This window comes from Neomonachus schauinslandi, chromosome 16, assembly GCF_002201575.2.
Source record: "Neomonachus schauinslandi chromosome 16, ASM220157v2, whole genome shotgun sequence".
NCBI classification, from domain to species: domain Eukaryota; kingdom Metazoa; phylum Chordata; class Mammalia; order Carnivora; family Phocidae; genus Neomonachus; species Neomonachus schauinslandi.
Genome location: NC_058418.1, coordinates 36,371,044 through 36,390,569, shown reverse-complemented (window position 1 = coordinate 36,390,569; position 19,526 = coordinate 36,371,044). Strand labels below are relative to the sequence as shown.

At 39.9% G+C, this 19,526-nt stretch overlaps 1 protein-coding gene across 1 annotated transcript in view; it reads left to right on the top strand.

Annotated features, from left to right (window-relative positions):
- Positions 1-19,526, top strand: part of CDH8 (cadherin 8) — a 366,803-nt gene that overhangs the window by 65,732 nt on the left and 281,545 nt on the right. The gene's annotated exons all lie outside the window — the stretch shown is intronic.

Sequence of the window (19,526 nt, the reverse complement as noted above, 5' to 3'; positions counted from 1 at the left end):
TTGGAAAAATGTCTGTTCATGTCTTCTGCCCATTTCTTGATTGGATTCTTTGTTCTTTGGGTGTTGAGTTTGATGAGTTCTTTATAGATTTTGGATACTAGCCCTTTATCTGCTATGTCATTTGCAAATATCTTCTCCCACTCTGTCTGTTGTCTTTTGGTTTTGTTGACTGTTTCCTTTGCTTTGCAAAAGCTTTTTATCTTGATGAAGTCCCAATAGTTCATTTTTGCCCTTGCTTCCCTTGCCTTTGGCGATGTTTCTAGGAAGAAGTTGCTTCGGCTGAGGTCAAAGAGGATGCTGCCTGTGTTCTCCTTTAGGATTTTGATGGACTCCTGTCTCACATTGAGGTCTTTCAACCATTTGGAGTCTATTTTTGTGTGTGGTGTAGGGAAATGGTCCAGTTTCATTCTTCTGCATGTGGCTATCCAATTTTCCCAACACCATTTGTTGAAGAGATTGTCTTTGTTCCATTGGACATTCTTTCCTGCTTTGTCAAAGATGAGTTGACCATAGAGTTGAGGGTCCATTTCTGGGCTCTCTATTCTGTTCCATTGATCTATGTGTCTGTTTTTGTGCCAGTACCATGCTGTCTTGATGATGACAGCTTTGTAATAGAGCTGGAAGTCCGGAATTGTGATGCCGCCGGCTTTGCTTTTCTTTTTCAACATTCCTCTGGCTATGCGGGGTCTTTTCTGGTTCCATACAAATTTTAAGATTATTTGTTCCATTTGTTTGAAAAAAGTGGATGGTATTTTGATGGGGATTGCATTGAATGTGTAGATTGCTCTAGGTAGCATTGACATCTTCACAATATTTGTTCTTCCAATCCATGAGCATGGAACGTTTTTCCATTTCTTTGTGTCTTCCTCAATTTCTTTCATGAGTACTTTATAGTTTTCTGAGTACAGATCCTTTGTCTCTTTGGTTAGATTTATTCCTAGGTATCTTATGGTTTTGGGTGCAATTGTAAATGGGATCGACTCCTTAATTTCTCTTTCTTCTGTCTTGTTGTTGGTGTATAGGAATGCCACTGACTTCTGTGCATTGATTTTATAGCCTGCCACTTGACTGAATTCCTGTATGAGTTCTAGCAGTTTTGGGGTGGAGTCTTTGGGGTTTTCCACATAAAGTATCATATCATCTGCAAAGAGTGAGAGTTTGACTTCTTCTTTGCCAATTTGAATGCCTTTGATTTCTTTTTGTTGTCTGATTGCTGTGGCTAGGACTTCCAATACTATGTTGAATAGCAGTGGTGATAGTGGACATCCCTGCCGCGTTCCTGACCTTAGGAGGAAGCTCTCAGTTTTTCCCCATTGAGAATGATATTCGCTGTAGGTTTTTCATAGATGGCTTTTATGATATTGAGGTGTGTACCCTCTATCCCTATACTCTGAAGAGTGTTGATCAAGAAAGGATGCTGTACTTTGTCAAAAGCTTTTTCTGCATCTATTGAGAGGATCATATGATTCTTGTTCTTTCTTTTGTTAATGTATTGTATCACATTGATTGATTTGCGGATGTTGAACCAACCTTGCAGCCCAGGGATAAATCCCACTTGGTCATGGTGAATAATCCTTTTAATGTACTGTTGGATCCTATTGGCTAGTATTTTGGTGAGAATTTTTGCATCCATGTTCATCAGGGATATTGGTCTGTAATTCTCCTTTTTGATGGGGTCTTTGTCTGGTTTTGGGATCAAGGTAATGCTGGCCTCATAAAATGAGTTTGGAAGTTTTCCTTCCATTTCTATTTTTTGGAACAGTTTCAGAAGAATAGGTATTAATTCTTCTTGAAATGTTTGGTAGAATTCCCCTGGGAAGCCATCTGGCCCTGGGCTTTTGTTTTTTGGGAGATTTTTGATGACTGCTTCAATTTCCTTAGTGGTTATAGGTCTGTTCAGGTTTTCTATTTCATCCTGGTTCAGTTTTGGTAGTTGATACATCTCTAGGAATGCATCCATTTCTTCCAGGTTATCTAATTTGCTGGCATAGAGTTGCTCATAATATGTTCTTATAATTGTTTGTATTTCTTTGGTGTTGGTTGTGATCTCTCCTCTTTCATTCATGATTTTGTTGATTTGGGTCATTTCTCTTCTCTTTTTGATAAGTCTGGCCAGGGGTTTATCAATCTTGTTCATTCTTTCAAAGAACCAGCTCCTAGTTTCGTTGATCTGTTCTACTGTTCTTTTAGTTTCTATTTCATTGATTTCTGCTCTGATCTTTATTATTTCTCTTCTCCTGCTGGGTTTAGGCTTTATTTGCTGTTCCTTCTCCAGCTCCTTTAGGTGTAGGGTTAGGTTGTGTACTTGAGACCTTTCTTGTTTCTTGAGAAAGGCTTGTATTGCTATATACTTTCCTCTTAGGACTGCCTTTGCTGCATCCCAAAGATTTTGAATAGTTGTGTTTTCATTTTCATTGGTTTCCATGTATTTTTTTATTCTTCTTTAATTTCCTGGTTGACCCATTCATTCTTCAGTAGGATGCTCTTTAGCCTCCATGTATTTGAGTTCTTTCCGACTTTCATCTTGTGATTGAGTTCTAGTTTCAAAGCACTGTGGTCTGAAAATAGGCAGGGAATGATCCCAATCTTTCGGTACCAGTTGAGACCTGATTTATGACCTAGGATGTGATCGATTCTGGAGAATGTTCCATGGGCACTAGAGAAGAATGTGTATTCCATTGCTTTGGGGTGGAATGTTCTGAATAGGTCTGTGAAGTCCATTTGGTCCAGTGTGTCCTTTAAAGTCTTTATTTCCTTGTTGATCTTTTGCTTAGACGATCTGTCCATTTCAGTGAGGGGGTTGTTAAAGTCCCCCACTATTATTGTATTGTTGTCGATGTGTTTCTTTGCTTTTGTTATTAATTGCCTTATATAATTGGCTGCTCCATGTTAGGGGCATAGATATTTACAATTGTTAGATCTTCTTGTTGAATAGATCCTTTAAGTATGATATAGTGTCCTTCCTCATCTCTTATTACAGTCTTTGGTTTAAAATCTAATTTGTCTGATGTAAGGATTGCCACCCAAGCTTTCTTTTGGTGTCCATTAGCATGGTAAATGGTTTTCCACCCCTTCACTTTCAATCTGGGGGTGTCTTTGGTTCTAAAATGAGTCTCTTGCAGACAGCATATTGATGGGTCTTGTTTTTTAATCCAGTCTGATAGCCTGTGTCTTTTGATTGGGGCATTGAGTCCATTTACATTCAGGGTAACTATTGAAAGATAGGAATTTAGTGCCATTGTATTGCCTGTAAGGTGACTGTTACCGTATATTGTCTGTGTTCCTTTCTGGTCTATGTTGCTTTTACACTCTCTCTTTGCTTAGAGGACCCCTTTCAAGATTTCCTGTAGGGCTGGTTTTGTGTTTGCAAATTCCTTTAGTTTTTGTTTGTCCTGGAAGCTTTTTATCTCTCCTTCAATTTTCAATGACAGCCTAGCTGGATAGAGTATTCTTGGCTGCATATTTTTCTCATTTAGTGCTCTGAATATATCCTGCCAGTCCTTTCTGGCCTGCCAGGTCTCTGTGGATAGGTCTGTTGCCAATCTAATGTTTCTACCATTGTAGGTTACAGATCTCTTCTCCTGAGCTGCTTTCAGGATTTTCTCTTTGTCTCTGAGACTCGTAAGTTTTACTATTAGATGTTGGGGTGTTGACCTATTTTTATTGATTTTGAGAGGGGTTCTCTGTGCTTCCTGGATTTTCATGCCTGTTTCCTTTCCCAAATTAGGGAAGTTCTCTGCTATAATTTGCTCCATTATACCTTCTGCCCCTCTCTCTCTTTCTTCTTCTTCTGGGATCCGAATTATTCTAATGTTGTTTCATCTTATGGTATCGCTTATTTCTCAAATTCTGCCCTCGTGATCCAGTAGTTGTTTATCTCTCTTTTTCTCAGCTTCTTTATTTTCCATCATTTCATCTTCTATATTACTGATTCTCTCTTCTGCCTCATTTATTCTAGCAGTTAGCGCCCCCATTTTTGATTGCACCTCATTAATAGCCTTTTTGATTTCTACTTGGTTGGATTTTAGTTCTTTTACTTTTCCAGAAAGGGTTTCTCTAATAACTTCCATATTTTTTTCAAGCCCAGCTAGTATCTTTAAAGTGATGATTCTGAACTCTAGATCTGACATCGTACTAATGTCCGTATTGAGTAGGTCCCTGGCAGTCGGTACTACCTCTTGTTCTTTTTGTTGAGGTGATTTTTTCCATCTTGTCATTTTGTGCAGAGGAGAATAGATTAATGAGAGAACAAAATGCTAGCAGAGTAACAACGTCCCCAGAAAATATACTCTAAACAAATCAGAAAAGACCTGAAGCAGTGGGAAAAGAAAGGGAAAGAGAGAAAAAAGAAAAAGAAAAAAAAGAAAAAGATAAAAACAAAAACAAACAAAACAAAACAACGACAACAACAACAACTAAAAAAACCCAGAATGTGATCAAATATGATCTGGTATATAGATCAGTGCCACACACTAGATTTGGGGTGTATTTTGGTCTTTTAGAAGAAAGTGCCTCCCAAAATTTTAAAGAAAGAAAAACTTATATATGTACAAAAATAAGGGTTGATATGATGAAGGGATGGAATATGACTGTAAAGATGGAAATTATAAAAAATTTTATAAAAGGAATTGATAAGAAGTTGTTTGAAAAAAGAAAGAAGAGGATTTCAAAAAAGAAAAAAGAAAAAGAAAAAAAAAGGGAGAGGATGTGATCAGGCAGGGGAATAGAAAACACCATATACTAGAGATTTAGGGTATATTTTAATCTGTTAGAAGAAACTATCTCAAAATTTTAAAGAGAGAACAACTTATATATATAAACCAAAAATATGGGTAACTACTATGAAGGGATAGAATATGACTCTAAAAATGAAAAATAAAAATGTTTTTTTTTTTAAAAAAGGGATTGATAAGATGTTGGTTGAAAAAGGGAAAAAGAAAAATTCAAAAAGAAATAAAAAGGAAAAAAAGACAGTTAAAAAAATTAACTTTGAAAGACTAAAGAATCATGGTAAAAAAGCCATGAATTCTATGTGCAGTAGTCCCCTAGAGCTGGAGTTCTGCCGTTCTCATTGATCGGTAAACTTGGTCTTGGCTGGCTGTTCTCGCTGATCTTCTGGGGAGGGGCCTGTTGCCATAGTTTCCAAATGTCTTTGCCAGAGGCGGAATTGGCCCGCCCTTGCCCCCTCCGGGCTAAGTAATCTGCTCGGGTTTGCTCTCCGGGGCTTTTGTTCCCTGCGAGCTTTCCGTACAGCTTTGGAGGCGGAGAGTGAAAATGGCGGCCTCCCAATCTCCGCCCCAGAGGAGCCGAGAACTCGGGGCCCTGCTTCTCAGTGAGCCCCCAGAAAAAAGCCGTCAGTCACTCCCGTCTCCCCGGTCTCCGGCTGCATTCTGTGCTCACCCGGCCTGTGACCGCGCGTTTCTATCTCTGGCACCCGACCCCGGGTGGAGTCTCCAAACCCAGCAGATCCCTGCGGCGTACTCCCGCGCGGCTCCTCCAGGGGAAGAAGGGAGTCTCCCCGGATCTGCCGCTTGTTGGGTCCCTGCTGGAGGAGCAGGGGCCCGACTGTGCCGCGGATCACGGTTTATGGCAACCCCGAGCTGAGGGCCCACGCCTCGGCTCTGTCTCTGCAGCCGGCTTCCCCGCTCCGATACCTGGGAGCTCTGCCGCACTCAGGCACCCCCGGTCTTTCTGTGACTCCGAGGGTCCTGAGACCACACTGTCCCGGAGGGTTCCACCCCCTGCTTAGCCACTGGAGCAACGTCCCTGAGCGGAGCCGACTTCTAAAAGTTCCGATTTTGTGCTCCGCGGCTCTATCACTTGCCAGAAGCGGCCGACGGAGGCCCCTCCCCTGCCGTCTATCCTCCCGAATATCGCCTCGGATTCACTTCTCCGCACGTCCTACCTTCCAGAAAGTGGTCGCTTTTCTGATGAGAGAGTTGTTGCTCTTCTTTTCTTCGATCTCCTGTTGAGTTTGTAGGTGTTCAGAATGGTTTGATCCCTATCCAGCTGAATTCCTGAGACTAGACGAAATCCAGGTCTCCTACTCCTCCGCCATCTTGCTCCGCCCCAGGCACCCCAAATCTTAAAAAAAAAAAAAAGAATGCAAAATATAGTAATGGCATCAGGAGTGATATCATACACATCTTACCCTGCCAGTGGCCTGGTACACATTATATGTTCAGTCAATCTTTGTTAGTTAATAAATGCATTAGAAAACACATATATTTGGATTATTGTCTGGCTTGCAAAATTATAGCCTATTAGAGCTAGGAGAGAAATCAGAGGTTATTCAGTACATTCTGCAGATAAACCCACGTAGGATCTCTCTGCACTCTGGATATTCTTTGATGGATTTCAAAATAAAAGTGCAGACAGTATTTAAGGGACCTCCTACATGCTGAGACAGACAATAGCTCCATTACCCAAAACAGTATATGATGACATTTCTCATTTAGCAGTGACTCAGAGTAATAGGTAAGGTGAGCAAAACCACACAGCTAGTGAGTGCCCAACTTGGGATTCAAATCTGTGCCTCTGTGTTATGTGCTATGAAATCTCTCCACATTGACAATTTACATTTTATCCTACCACATCACACAGATGGTAGTCTATTTTAACATTTCAAGTCCTCGAGGGAAGATACAGTCTACCCAGAAATCCATTCAGTGATGGTTCTGCCGCTGGAGCTCCCTTTTTTTGTAGTGATTTTCTGTGTTTTCTGCATTTGTGTCTGGTTATGTTCCATAAGTTCTGAGAACGTTCCTGTCACCTGCCAATCCTCACTTCATACCATTCACTCTGCTCTAGGAAGTCTATTTACTGTGAGTCATTTGTATCATTACTGCACATTCGAGAGCGAGGGAAATAAGGCTCTTGACACAGAGGAACACAATCAACTTCCTTTTTCTTTCTCCTTAAATGTATTAACTCTGTGTGAGGAGGTTAGTTTGGCTCCTTTTTGTGTAAATCCAAAGCTGAGCTCAGCGTTTCTCAAGAATCTTGGACTCGTGACATTCTACTGTAGTCTTTTGCCAGGAAAAATGGTCAGTGCATGGTATGGGGATATGGGCAGGTGTCCCTCATCCTTTCTTGGAGCAGTGGAGAGCTTGTCTGAGATGAGCAGCCTGCCCCCTGGCAGACCACATGGGGCTTTCTCAAGCAGCACTAGAGGAAATGAACTAGTGGTGGCTGATGCTTGGGATGGGCAGACTCCCTCCTGCCACTCAGAATGGGAATGCGAGCGAAAGCCGTGGGGGCCTGGGCCAACCCTGACAGAAACAGGTTTTTAACAGCATGAATTTATGAATCCAGTCAATGCAAATGAGAGTTTATTATGCTTGAAGTCTAAAAAACGATGCCTCATTTATTAAATTAAGCGGCAGAAATTCTGTTCAGATAATGTTAAATGATAATTTTTCCTCTAAAAGCTAGGCTTTTCTTTCGGTGATTCTGCGTATCTGATAGTGTTATTTTATGCTGTGCTGAAGAGGAAAGGGAGAGTCGAGATTTGGGGATGGAGGGCTCTGTGATTGCAGCCGGATAAAACTGGATTTGATGGGCAGTTATGCCCTTTCCTGCTCTGGGTCTCACAGCTTTGGAGATACTCCTTGTCATCTTTTAAATGGGTACAGTTACCTAAGCTGTACAATGTGGTGAATGCGACAAGGAAGCGAGATTATGACATGTAACTTAGTAGCCCGGTGTAAACAAGAGGGGGGAGAGAAAACTTTAAGGTACATCTAGATAAGTGTTTCTTACAGTGCAGCTCTGAGCCATAAGCAGGAATTCCTATTCATTCATTCATTCATTCATTCATCCATTCATTCATTCATGTATTCATTTACTTGTTGGGGAACTGATTAGAGGAATCTGCATAAAACTGTCCTCCAAGTAACCCTTATTCTAGTTAAAGAACCACTAACCTTTAAGTCACAGTCTCTAAATCCCATCTGTGATATAAGTAATATGAATATTTTAACCCCAGCATGAGAGTTCGTACTAGGTCATGGTCAGTATCAACATGTTAGGAGGGAATGTGGTGGGGTTGGAAACGGAAAGCTTAAGTCTGTATACACTACTTGGGATCTTTTAGCATGTTTATCTTTCACTGACTATATGACTCAGGCTAGTATTTTATTTCTTCTGAGACTGGTTTCTTCCTCTCCAGCTTGAAAAAAAGTCCTTATGTATTTGCATGATTGCTTTGATTAATAAATGAGATAATGCATGTAGAGATTCTAGCACAGAGCTTTGTATGTGGTGGTTGTTTTGGAATGCCATTCTTCTCTCTACCTACATCCTAAAAATTAATAATTGTTCATTGTTTATATCTACAGTTTGGAACATAATTGATTTGATTGATTTAACTTTACTGGTTTGACTCAATGTCTTCTTAGTGTTCTTGTCGTGGATTTTATGATGATAAGTTAATTATATAGTTGAATATTTAGGTACCGTGTGTGTGTTTGTGTGTGTGTGTTTGTTTCTGAATAACCACACTGTTCTTTTTTTCTTTTCTCATTGCCAAATTATATCAGTATACAAGGTTGGTTTGCTCTCAAACTACTATCATGCCATGTCTCTATAAAAGAATCACAAGAGGGCGCCTGGGTGGCTCAGTTGGTTAAGCAACTGCCTTCGGCTCAGGTCATGATCCTGGAGTCCCTGGATCGAGTCCCGCATCGGGCTCCCTGCTCGGCAGGGAGTCTGCTTCTCCCTCTGACCCTCCCCCCTCTCATGTGCTCTCTCTCATTCTCTCTCTCTCAAATAAATAAATAAAATCTTAAAAAAAAAAAAAAAAGAATCGCAAGAACTACGTGGACCGGAGCATTGTTTTATACTCTCTTTTTCAAAGCCAATGTTTTCAACGAAGAGGTTCAGCCTAATAAGGCCCTTTGTGATAAAGCCCATGAACATGCGTTTTAACTGATAATTCTTCCTGAATCTTGCAAACATGGTTTTTCATCCCAGGAAGCCAATTTTGCTAACCCTTTAATAGTGTCACATATGTGATCAAGGCATAAGCTGTTCCAAGAACAGTTAGCTGTTAGGATTCAGGTGTAAACAGAAGGAAAATTCAGAAATATGTTCTCTATGCACATTATGCTAAAGAGCCACTGCAAATGAAAAGAATTAACGTACGTTATGGCCCATTTTCATGAAAGTGCCCGCTTGCAAATTAGTCTACCTAGTTGGAAATGTATAGTCACAGTGCTCCCCGAAGTGCACTAACATCACCTCTTATCCTTGTCAGCGTGTTTCATCAGGAAGGCAAATGGCTGTAAGGTGATCTTGTGTATATATTTGTTTAGCTCTTACTTTTGTTCCTTTGCTTTTCTTTTACTTGGAATTAAGTGTGTTTGTTAGTGGGAGATCGGAGTTCCTTGGTGAGGCATCTACCTAATGGGAGCTCATTTTAGAATTTTATGTTTAGGTTTCTAAGAGCCATGACTTAAAGAAAATTGGGTAGCTAAATACTCAACTTAGGATACTTCGCTGTTATAAACTTTGGGAGTCATGAGTGGGTCTTTCGTTGGAGATATTTAATAAATATATAGATACAAATGAGCCGTTCAGGCCTTGTGCTGGCTCTGGGGGTTCAACAGTTACCACATTGAAGTGATTCCAGCCTTTTCAGAAAGGTAACTTGTTTTTGATCTTGCTTCCCCTACGAGAATGTAAGCACATTAATAAACTGAGCATCAGAATGAGAATAATAAGTTAAGCACCAGAATGAGAAATCAGCTGAGAAGGAAGGAAACAGGGTACTAACAGAAAATAGCAAATGGGTAGGGAAAGTCTACTTGAGATGACTTGGTCATAAATTGACCACTTTTAACATTTAATTAAACCGTGATGCCCACTCAAGGGAATTTGCTTATGCTATTTCTTCTATTTTGAACACTCTTGACCCCAACCTCAACCCCAAAAGCCAGAGAGAGAAGCAGATGTGGGAAATGGAAATGGTTTCATACATAAGGAGCAACATGCAGCAAAGGCCTTGGGGAAGATAGAGGTGGCGAAGAGCCAGTTTTATAGGAGGTACTAAAAAACTGCTTTGGTAGAGGTCAGGTTATGCAGGCCAAGTAGACCACTGTAAGGAGTTTGGATTGTATTGTTCTAGCCCAGGAAAGCCATTGAAGGATTTTAAGCAAAAAAGGATGCAAATTAAGTTACAATTAAAAAAAAAAATCCGTCTTCTACAGAGCATCAGTGTAGTATAAGAACAGAAAGGCAGCCAGGAGACCACGTAGAAGGTCAATATTTAAAGCAGGAGAGAGCAGTGATGGTATTTTATAGAGAGGGTGAGGGCAGACGTTGGATTCACTGTGTGTTTGGGGGCAGACTGAGACCCTTAGAGGGCAATGATTTGCCCAAGGCCACTGACCCAGTCAAGAGTTGGTCTAGGATGATAGGCAGGTATCTTTCCCCCCTAAATCTGTGCTCATTGTAAATAGGTGAGATTTGAAGTACTTTTTAGAGAGAAAGGCCCAAGGGTTTCATTGTGTTGCCATTGGCTACCTCTTGTTTGGTAGAGATAAGCTAGGCAGAAAGGCTGTAAGCAAGCTTAAAAGTGGGTTTCTGAGTATTCGTTTACGTATGATTTGTTAGAAGATCGTCAATTAAAGAAAACAACAAAATTTCAATGAACGTTGCTGGTATGTGTGGTTCCTTGAATTTCAGAAACTGTGGGAGTTTGGAAAACACTTTGATGTTATTTTCCAGGGCATTCACTCTTAGTTTTTGTTTGCTTGTATTTGTTTTTGTTTTCCCAATCCTTATCACAATGGAGTAGAAAGTCTCAGTTTATTGTTAGTGTTTAGTGAGTGTTAAAAAGAGAGATTAACACCTCCCTGGGCCTGAGGCCCCTTTTCTCTTTCTTAGTGCCTTTAGCAGGCAACCGCATCTAGATAGAATTTAATAACATTGCTCTGTTTTCATTGAATTTATTTTTGTGATTACATTTATTTACGGCCTGTGATATAGGTTTTCTGTTATAGTAGTGATATAGAGTTTTCTTTTGAAATAAATTTGAGTAAAAAGTCAATTTAAAGACAAAAGTGAAAAACCTAATAGATGGTATGGGTGTGTTACAAACAGTGAAACATTTTAGATCCCTTATGTCAATTACCTCACTCGGTTTCCCTTAGTGAGATAGTGAGCGCAAGATACAAAACAGCCCTAATCTTCAGAAACCTACCTCTTTATGGGAGTGGGAATGGGGAGAGAAGAAAGGCTTATTTTCATTTTACACTATTTTATATTGATGTCCCATTTTGCCACGTTATACCATACTTTTTCTCTCACAAACACAAGCAACAGCACACATTCAGTTTTGGAAGGAAAGAAGAAGGTACCAATTTTAAGTCAAAGCCCTTTGAGTCCAGCAGTCTGTGAAGCCACATGGTGGTACAGCAGCCCCAGGCTAACTAGTCTTCTCGCAGATGTGCTCAGCCCTCTCCCTGGAACAGCAGGTCCTTGCGCGTCACGTGATGGTAACAGGAAAGACTGCATGTGGCATAGTCTTGAGACATCCTCATGTTTGTTCCTCTCCCCACCTCCACTGAGGATTCAAGGTTAACCCACTTTTATGGAGACCTGCTTACTTAGTATTTGTATTTTTCCCAGTTACATACTGAGTTTCTGCTCTTTGCTAGGCACTGTTCCAGATATAGGGGTGCAGAAGTGCACAAAATTGTCTTACCTAACATGATTTGGTGTGAAAGAAATGATGTACATTTGAATGGAAGAGAAGCATATTTATTTATGTAAGTGCTATGTATAATGCAGGGTTAAGAGATAAAGAGGAATACAGTTGCGGGATCCTTCTTTGAAGCAGTAACACCAGTGCAGACACTGGAATGAAAGAGCTGTGAAATTCTTTCCCTGAGGTGGGAGGAGCCAGGCAGGTGTGAGGAGAAGGAAGAGAATGGTGAGCCATCATACAAGAGAGACCAAGAAGAGAGAAGGTCAGGAAAAGCCCAAGGGGCAGAATCTCCGACTCCATGGAAAAGAATAAACTGGGAAATGTGTGATGGGGGGGTATGCTACCACTGGAGATTTTGAGTAGGAGAGTAATGTGATCCAGTTCACGTTTTTTAAAGAGATCATTCTGTCTTTGAGGGGAATAGACTATAGGGGGAGGCAGGCATAGAAGCAGGGAGTCCATTTAGGACACCACTCTGATCTTCTTTGAACTTTCATCTTAGAACTTTATGGAATGCAAATCTTCAGGGAATGTGGATAAGGAAAGAGAGCAAAGTGAGGTGAATGATGCTAAAGCTAGCACAGAGAGCTCTGGCAATATATTTTTCAAAATTGGAAGTGTATTGCTCATCTTGGCCATAAGGATCCAGTTATTCAAGGCTAGGGCTGATGATGAATGGTGAAGAAAGGAAGGAAAGAGAATGCAGGGAAGGAGGAAAACAGGCAAGCAGACTGGATAAAGAAAGGGGGCAACAGCCTGAATTAGCACTAATTCATCCATTTCTTCAGTTATTTATCTTGTGTTTCTTTCAACATTGGAGTATTTTTGAGCCCTAGGTTATAGGTTCACTATGCCATGCTGTACTATTAAGAAAAATCTTTCTTGAACATTTATTGTGGGCTACAATGTGATAGGTTCTGTGCTGAAGGCAGAAAAAGGTGATATGGCCATTGTGTTCTAGGAATTCATATTCTGGAGAGACAGGGCTAGCTCCTTATGCATGCAGGTTGTGGAATTGCATGATTCTCTGTTGCTCAGAAGAGCCCCATGGCTGGATTATTGCTCTGCTGTTGCTATCTTGAAATTCTCAATTTTTGTACGCAAAACCCAATGAAACAAAGGAGCATGCACATAAGTGGAATAGTTACGTGGAAGAAAGGAAAATACTTTATATTTTAGTACCTAAATGACACTTTCTTCCTCCCCCTTTTTTCTACATTTTCATTTTGCACTGGGCACCACGAATTATATAGCTGACCTTGCAGCCAGGCATGTGGATATATAAACCAATCGCTCTAGAAGACCATGACTTTTACTATGTGAGAGATGCCCATGAAGAGGCACAGAGTAGAGGCACTTAAGTTAGACAGAGGTGGGAGGTGCTAGTGGTCAAAGAAGAATGCCAGGAACAAGTGAGAATATAATTGATTTTTGAAGGAAAATCAGGCCAAATGAGAGAAAGGTCTTCAGGCAGAGAGAGCAAACAATATGTGTGAATGCTAAGAGTTGTGAAGAGGCTGTGCCTGGGGATTTACAGTTGTCATGAAGGCTGTAATCCAGGGCATTGACTGGAGATGCAGCTGGAGAGAAATGGTCACACTCAGATCAGGGAGAAGCTTCTGTGTCACACCGTTGAGTAGAGAAGAAAATTGTCTCTGAGATACTGCTCTTTGTAGATAATCTCAGATGTCTACAGAGTACTGAAGGTTTTTGAGGAGAGTGACAATTGTTATTATGAAGTATTCTGTGGCACTCCTTGTGCAAATCTTTCTGTGTGCATTACCTTCCTTCATAAGATTGTTTTGAAGGTTACTATTAATCTCTATCCTGGATGAAGAAACTGAAGTTGAGTCTGAGTTACTCTTTGGACAGGTGATCTTAGAGAGATTGAGAAACTGAGATTCATGTCAAGTATTTTGATTCCAGAGTCCATGCTCTTAACCTTTTTTTTTTTTTTTCCTTCCATCCCTATGGAATGGTAAGTAAACAGCAATGGTGGGAAAAGGCTTTGACAAATGGACGAAGCTTGACCTGAATTGTAAGGATCTTAGAATAATATTGTGTTGCTGTTATGGATGAATGTGACAACATTACTTTCTTATATTGATATAGCTCTGCTTTGTTCACCTGCTTTCCCACATATCACGGCACTCATACAGAGAAATTCAACTTTCAAATAGATCAACAACTCTCATTACTTCAGACCTATGTACTTGCTTTACTTTTGTCTGGAGAGTACTTTATTATTTTTTTTAAAGATTTTATTTATTTATTTGAGAGAGAGAGAATGAGAGACAGAGAGCATGAGAGGGAGGAGGGTCAGAGGGAGAAGCAGACTCCCTGCCGAGCAGGGAGCCCGATGCGGGACTCGATCCAGGGACTCCAGGATCATGACCTGAGCCGAAGGCAGTCGCTTAACCAACTGAGCCACCCAGGCACCCGTTTGCTCAGTTTTCTTATCCTTTCCCTCTACACAGGGGTTTCTTGAGGCTAGAATCTGTTCTATCTCTGCATAGTCTACTCAGTCCCTAGAATAACCTGTGGTATAACCAGTGCCTGATTACATTCTGTCAGGTGTTGCCATCACTTACCCAAACAGAGTTCCTCATCGAGTAGAGCACCTAATATTAACAGAAGGTTGTATTGAGTGCCTATGATAAGGCAGACGCTGTGCTAGATTCTGGAACTAGAAAGGTGAAGGAAAAGACATGGTCAAATGAAGGGGAAGAGGAAGAAGAAACGATTTTAAATGTGGCGGTCAGTAGGAGGTGGGGGAATATTCCAACTGTAGCCTGAAGGGCAAGAAACCACCCATGTCTAGATTCATCTGGAAAGTCTTTTATACACTGAGAAAATAACAAGTCGAAAGGATCCGAGTTACAAGAAAATTTGCCACACTCAGAAGAGTCTGTGTAGCTAGAACAGAGCAAATGAATGTGTGTACACATGTGAGTGTATGTGTGTTTGTGTTCAGGTACCTACCTACAGTCCTTCACATGTATTTAAGTGACTCTGTTGGTTTCCATCCTTAAATCCTTTGCTCTCCTCTTTTGTACCTGGCTGAATGGCTACTTAAATAGTTTGGAGTCTCTTGAAGTTACATTAACTGGTGTTCTTTTTCACAGAAATGGTGAACCTGACAGATAGGGAGGGTTTCCAGCGTGTTCCTTTTAAACTACAGTTAGCTGCTGCTAGTGGCTCTTAAATCGACATTCTTTCTGGCTTCCTTGAAGGGAACAATCAGATAGTCTGTAGGTGGTCTTGCTTAGACATTTGAAGCTTTATTCTTAGACAAATACTGCCAGGATATGCTTTGATTCCTGAGAGCAGCTAGAACCTTTCAAGGGGTGTGTGTGTGTGTGTGTGTGTGTGTGTGTGTGTGTGCGCGCGCCCCCCACAGGGGTGGAGAAAAGGACTATTAACCTGGATCTCTTGAGTCTCTGATTGTGTAATTAAGAATCAATTGGCCAAAACCTAATTTTGAATATTTAACCACTTCCACTAACTTTCTGCTGAAATGATAGGCGAGGCAATATTATATTAACACCTCATCTACTCTGAACGTCAGAAATACTAAATTACCAAGGTGCACCTCGTGTTTTCCATGGAGTGTCCGTGTTGTATTAAACACATGCATTGACTCCTCCACACTTATTAGCATGAGGACAGACATAGGAACATGGGCTGTTTCGGCCACAAGTGGAATGAAAGTGAGTTGGAGAGACAATGCAGGTAATCATGTAATGTTCTGCTTTAAGGTCCTCCAACCTCCTTGCAGGCTGGACCTCCTCCCTTAAGTACTTAAGTCCATTCCTGTGGGTGCAGAGTGAAAAAAATCAATCCCCCCAAAAAACACTATTGAAATTGGAATGAGTTGTCCAGAACTGAGCATTGTACTTAGCTTTTATTCTTTTTTTTTTTTTTTTCCTTCTTGTTTTTTACTTGAGAAGTAAAATAACTTCTTCTTGCCAAGGAAGTACAAACTTGTTAAGTGGCATCATAAAAATGCTGTTAAGGGACTTGGTATTTTTACTGTAAAAATAGATACTGCTTTGTGCTAATGCAAACTAGGCTTAATTTGCCCTCATAAAATAGAATTTGCATTACCTTGGGTTTGCTGTTTGGAAATTAGATAACATTAAGGAATATAATAAAACACAGTGTAAATTTACCTCCTCTCCTTCCTTTTTCCAAGATGAATTTTATTGGAGTCTAGTGATTATTTGAGTCCGTTCCAGACATTTTCTCTGAGTTTACCTTAAGATTTTGCTGTGCACGGCTTCTTTTTCAAAGACTGTCTTGCCTGCTTTAGAACAAAACAAACACTTCTGTTGTGCAGTGAAGACTTTCAAGGAATAGGATCAAATGAGATCTACTGTTTTTAACTTTCAGAGTGTAGATATTTATTTTTTTTTATTTTTTTAAAGATTTTTTAATTTATTTATTTTGACAGAGAGAGAGACAGCGAGAGAGGGAATTTTTAAAGATTTTTTATTTATTTATTTGACAGAGAGAGAGACAGCGAGAGAGGGAACACAAGCAGGGGGGAATGGAAGAGGGTGAAGCAGGCTTCCCGCCGAACAGAGAGCCCGATGCGGGGCTCGATCCCAGGACCCTGGGATCATGACCTGAGCCGAAGGCAGACGCTTAACGACTGAGCCACCCAGGCACCCCCAGAGTGTAGATATTTATAAAGGGTGTGCACATGTAGGTGATTGTGTGTTTGCATATGTGTATGTTCATGTATACTTTTTTGGGCAACTCACAGGATTGATAATGTTAATCTAATTATTAAAGTACACATTTGGACATTTATAGTAGAGAAAGTTAAACATATTTTATCCATTTGAAAATTTATTAGTGTTCACATAAATATTTGAACACTAATAAATTTAACTTAAGTGATCAGGTACAACTACTCTTAAGCTTAATGGTGTTAGTGTAAAGAAAGGGGCTTAAATTCTCCTTAATGCAGGACTCATTTCTACTTGTTGGTTTAAATGTGGAATAGCATTTGTTCTGTCTCACATGGCAGTGTTGCTAACAGCACTATGTATATTTGGGCATTTATGGGTCAAATGATACTTCCGGTATTTAAGTATTTGTCAGGGAGTCAAATAGTTTTGAGTTTCTAGGAGCCTTGTGAAATATATCATTACAAGATACTAGGCATTGTAATGGAGTTGGTTTGATTTCCTAAGGAATATCAAGAAACCCTTCCTGCAAGGATTTTCCTGTTTTAAGTTATCCATAGGTCTTTGCAGTCAACTTGCAATCACCTTATGGTTAAATCTTTCTCCTAAGTTGTCAGTCAAAAAACAAAAACAAAAAACCCAAAACCTAAACAACAGTAATAACAAAATATTAGAAGACAAAATGAGAAAGTAGATGAAGGTCATGTCTATGGAGTACTAGGACCTCTGAATGAAACACAAGAATCCACTTGGTTCTATGAATGTGAATATTTTACAGTGCAGGATAGCATGGTCTTTATTAGGTGGGATTCCATTTTTTAGTCACTGTGGGCTTGATTAAGTAATTTCCCTAATTTTCTTTCACTTCCTCATCTGTGAAAGGGAGCCAATAGCTAGTTTAGAAAGTTATGTTGAAATAACAGTGGAAGTTATTGGTGAAATACAATGATAGTTCCTTATTTGTTAGCTTTTAATGCTGCTATGCCCCAAAAGAGTTAATATTTATAAATGTGTACATTTTTGCCTTGATATCTCATTTCCCATAGTTAAAGATTGGGACTGAATTTACAACAAAATCAGTTAATTATGTGAGCTTAAACTGATTCTCAAAAGTATTTGTGTTCTGCAAATTTGTTTAGAGCATTTATCATGACGCAAGTTTAGTCCTATGGACTAGGGATACAGAGATGTTTAAAGCCTTGTCCTAGTCCTTGTAGAAAGCATAGTATTGCAATCAGGGTTGACACTGGGACTGGAGGAATTGTTTTAACAGGAATCTTGAGTAGAGAAGAGGGTGTGTAACCAAGAAGGACAAACATCATATCTTTTTCTCATTTCTTTTAATTTTAATTCCAATACAGTTAACATAGAGTGTTAAAATAGTTTCAGGTATACAATATAGTGATTCACCACTTCCATACAACACCCGATGCTCATCATGACAAGTGCGTTCCTTAATCCCCATCGCCTATTTCACCCATTCCCCCACTTCCACTACCTTCTGGTAAGCATCAGTTTGTTCTCTATATTTAAGAGTCTGTTTCTTTGTCTATTTTTGCCTTTGCTCATTTTTTTTTTGTTTCTTAAATTCCACATGAGTGAAATCATACAGTATTTGTCTTTCTTTGACTTATTTTGCTTAGCGTTATATTCTCTAGTTCCATTCATGTTGCTGCAAATGGCAAGATTTCATTTTTTTTTTAAAGATTTTATTTATCTTAAGAGAGAGAGAGGGAGAGAGAGCACGAGCGGTGGGGAGGGGCAGAGGGAGAAGCAGACTCCCCACTGAGCTGGGAACCCGATGCGGGGCTCCAACCCAGGCCCTTAGATCATGATCAGAGCCAAAGGCAGACATTTAACTGCCTGAGCCACCCAGGTGCCCCAAGATTTCATTCTTTTTATGGTTGAATAGTATTCCATTGCATACATATAACACATCTTCTTTATCTATTCATCAATCAGTGGACACTTGTGTTGCTTCCATAATTTGGCTATTGTAAATAATGCTGCTATAAACATAGGCATGCATGTATCCTTTTGAATTAGTGTTTTTGTATTCTTTGGGTAAATACCTAGTACTGTGATTGCTGGATCATAGGATAGTTCTATTTTGAACTTTTTGAGGAACCTCCATATTGTTTCCCATAGTGGTTGCAGCTATTTGCATTCCCACCAATAGTGCAAGAGGGTTCCTTTTTCTCCACATTCTGGCCAACATATGTTGTTTCTTGACAAACACCATATCTTTTTTTTTTTTTTTTACACCTCCTCTATAGATGAGAGGTAGACAACCACCTTAGAAATGTGCCCTCCTGAGTTATGGGGACTGTGCTATGAAAAGATTTCAGCTTGTTGAAAAAGTATTCCAGATTACTCCCTTGTGTCCATTTGCCTCACTTTCCAATCTGTACATGATACGTAATCACAGAGTTGTTATGGTTTGAGTTGCATTTTGTGGAGACCATGCACGACATTACACATCAGTTATTTTTCATTGCTTAAAGGAGATTAAATCCTGAGGATCTGGTAGACATTGCCTGATTTTGCCCCTGCCTGATTGCATGATCAACCTTCTATAGACCATGCACCCTCCATAGTGGTATCTGTGCTCTCCTCCCCCCACCCCCCCCCCACCGCCGTTCTGGCCTCCCTTCATTTCTTAATGTTTACATGGATTGTTTTCTCTGTGTTTTTACATAGGCTGTTTCTTTTATCTTGAATTCACTTTCTATGTTATCCCATCTCCAGATTGTTAAATCCCAGCCTTTATGAAAATCTCAGTTAAATATTTATTTCACTTAAGAAGCCTTCCCTAACACCCCTCCACAAAGCGAAGTGTCTTTCTTCATTTTCACATGATATCCCATACTTACCTTTTATAATAGGTAGCAATACAAATACAAAAAATAAACACAAAGCATAAGTAAAACCATAAGTCTGTCCCCCAAATCAAACTGCGAATTATTATTTTCTTGATGTTCACCATTATATCCTTGGTACCTAACACAGTGAGGGAGCTCAAAATATATTTATTTTTGAATTAATTATTGAATGGAATTCCCCTATGGTATTCTTCAGCTGTGGTACTAGTATTTTATTTCTGTGTAATAAGCTCATACAAG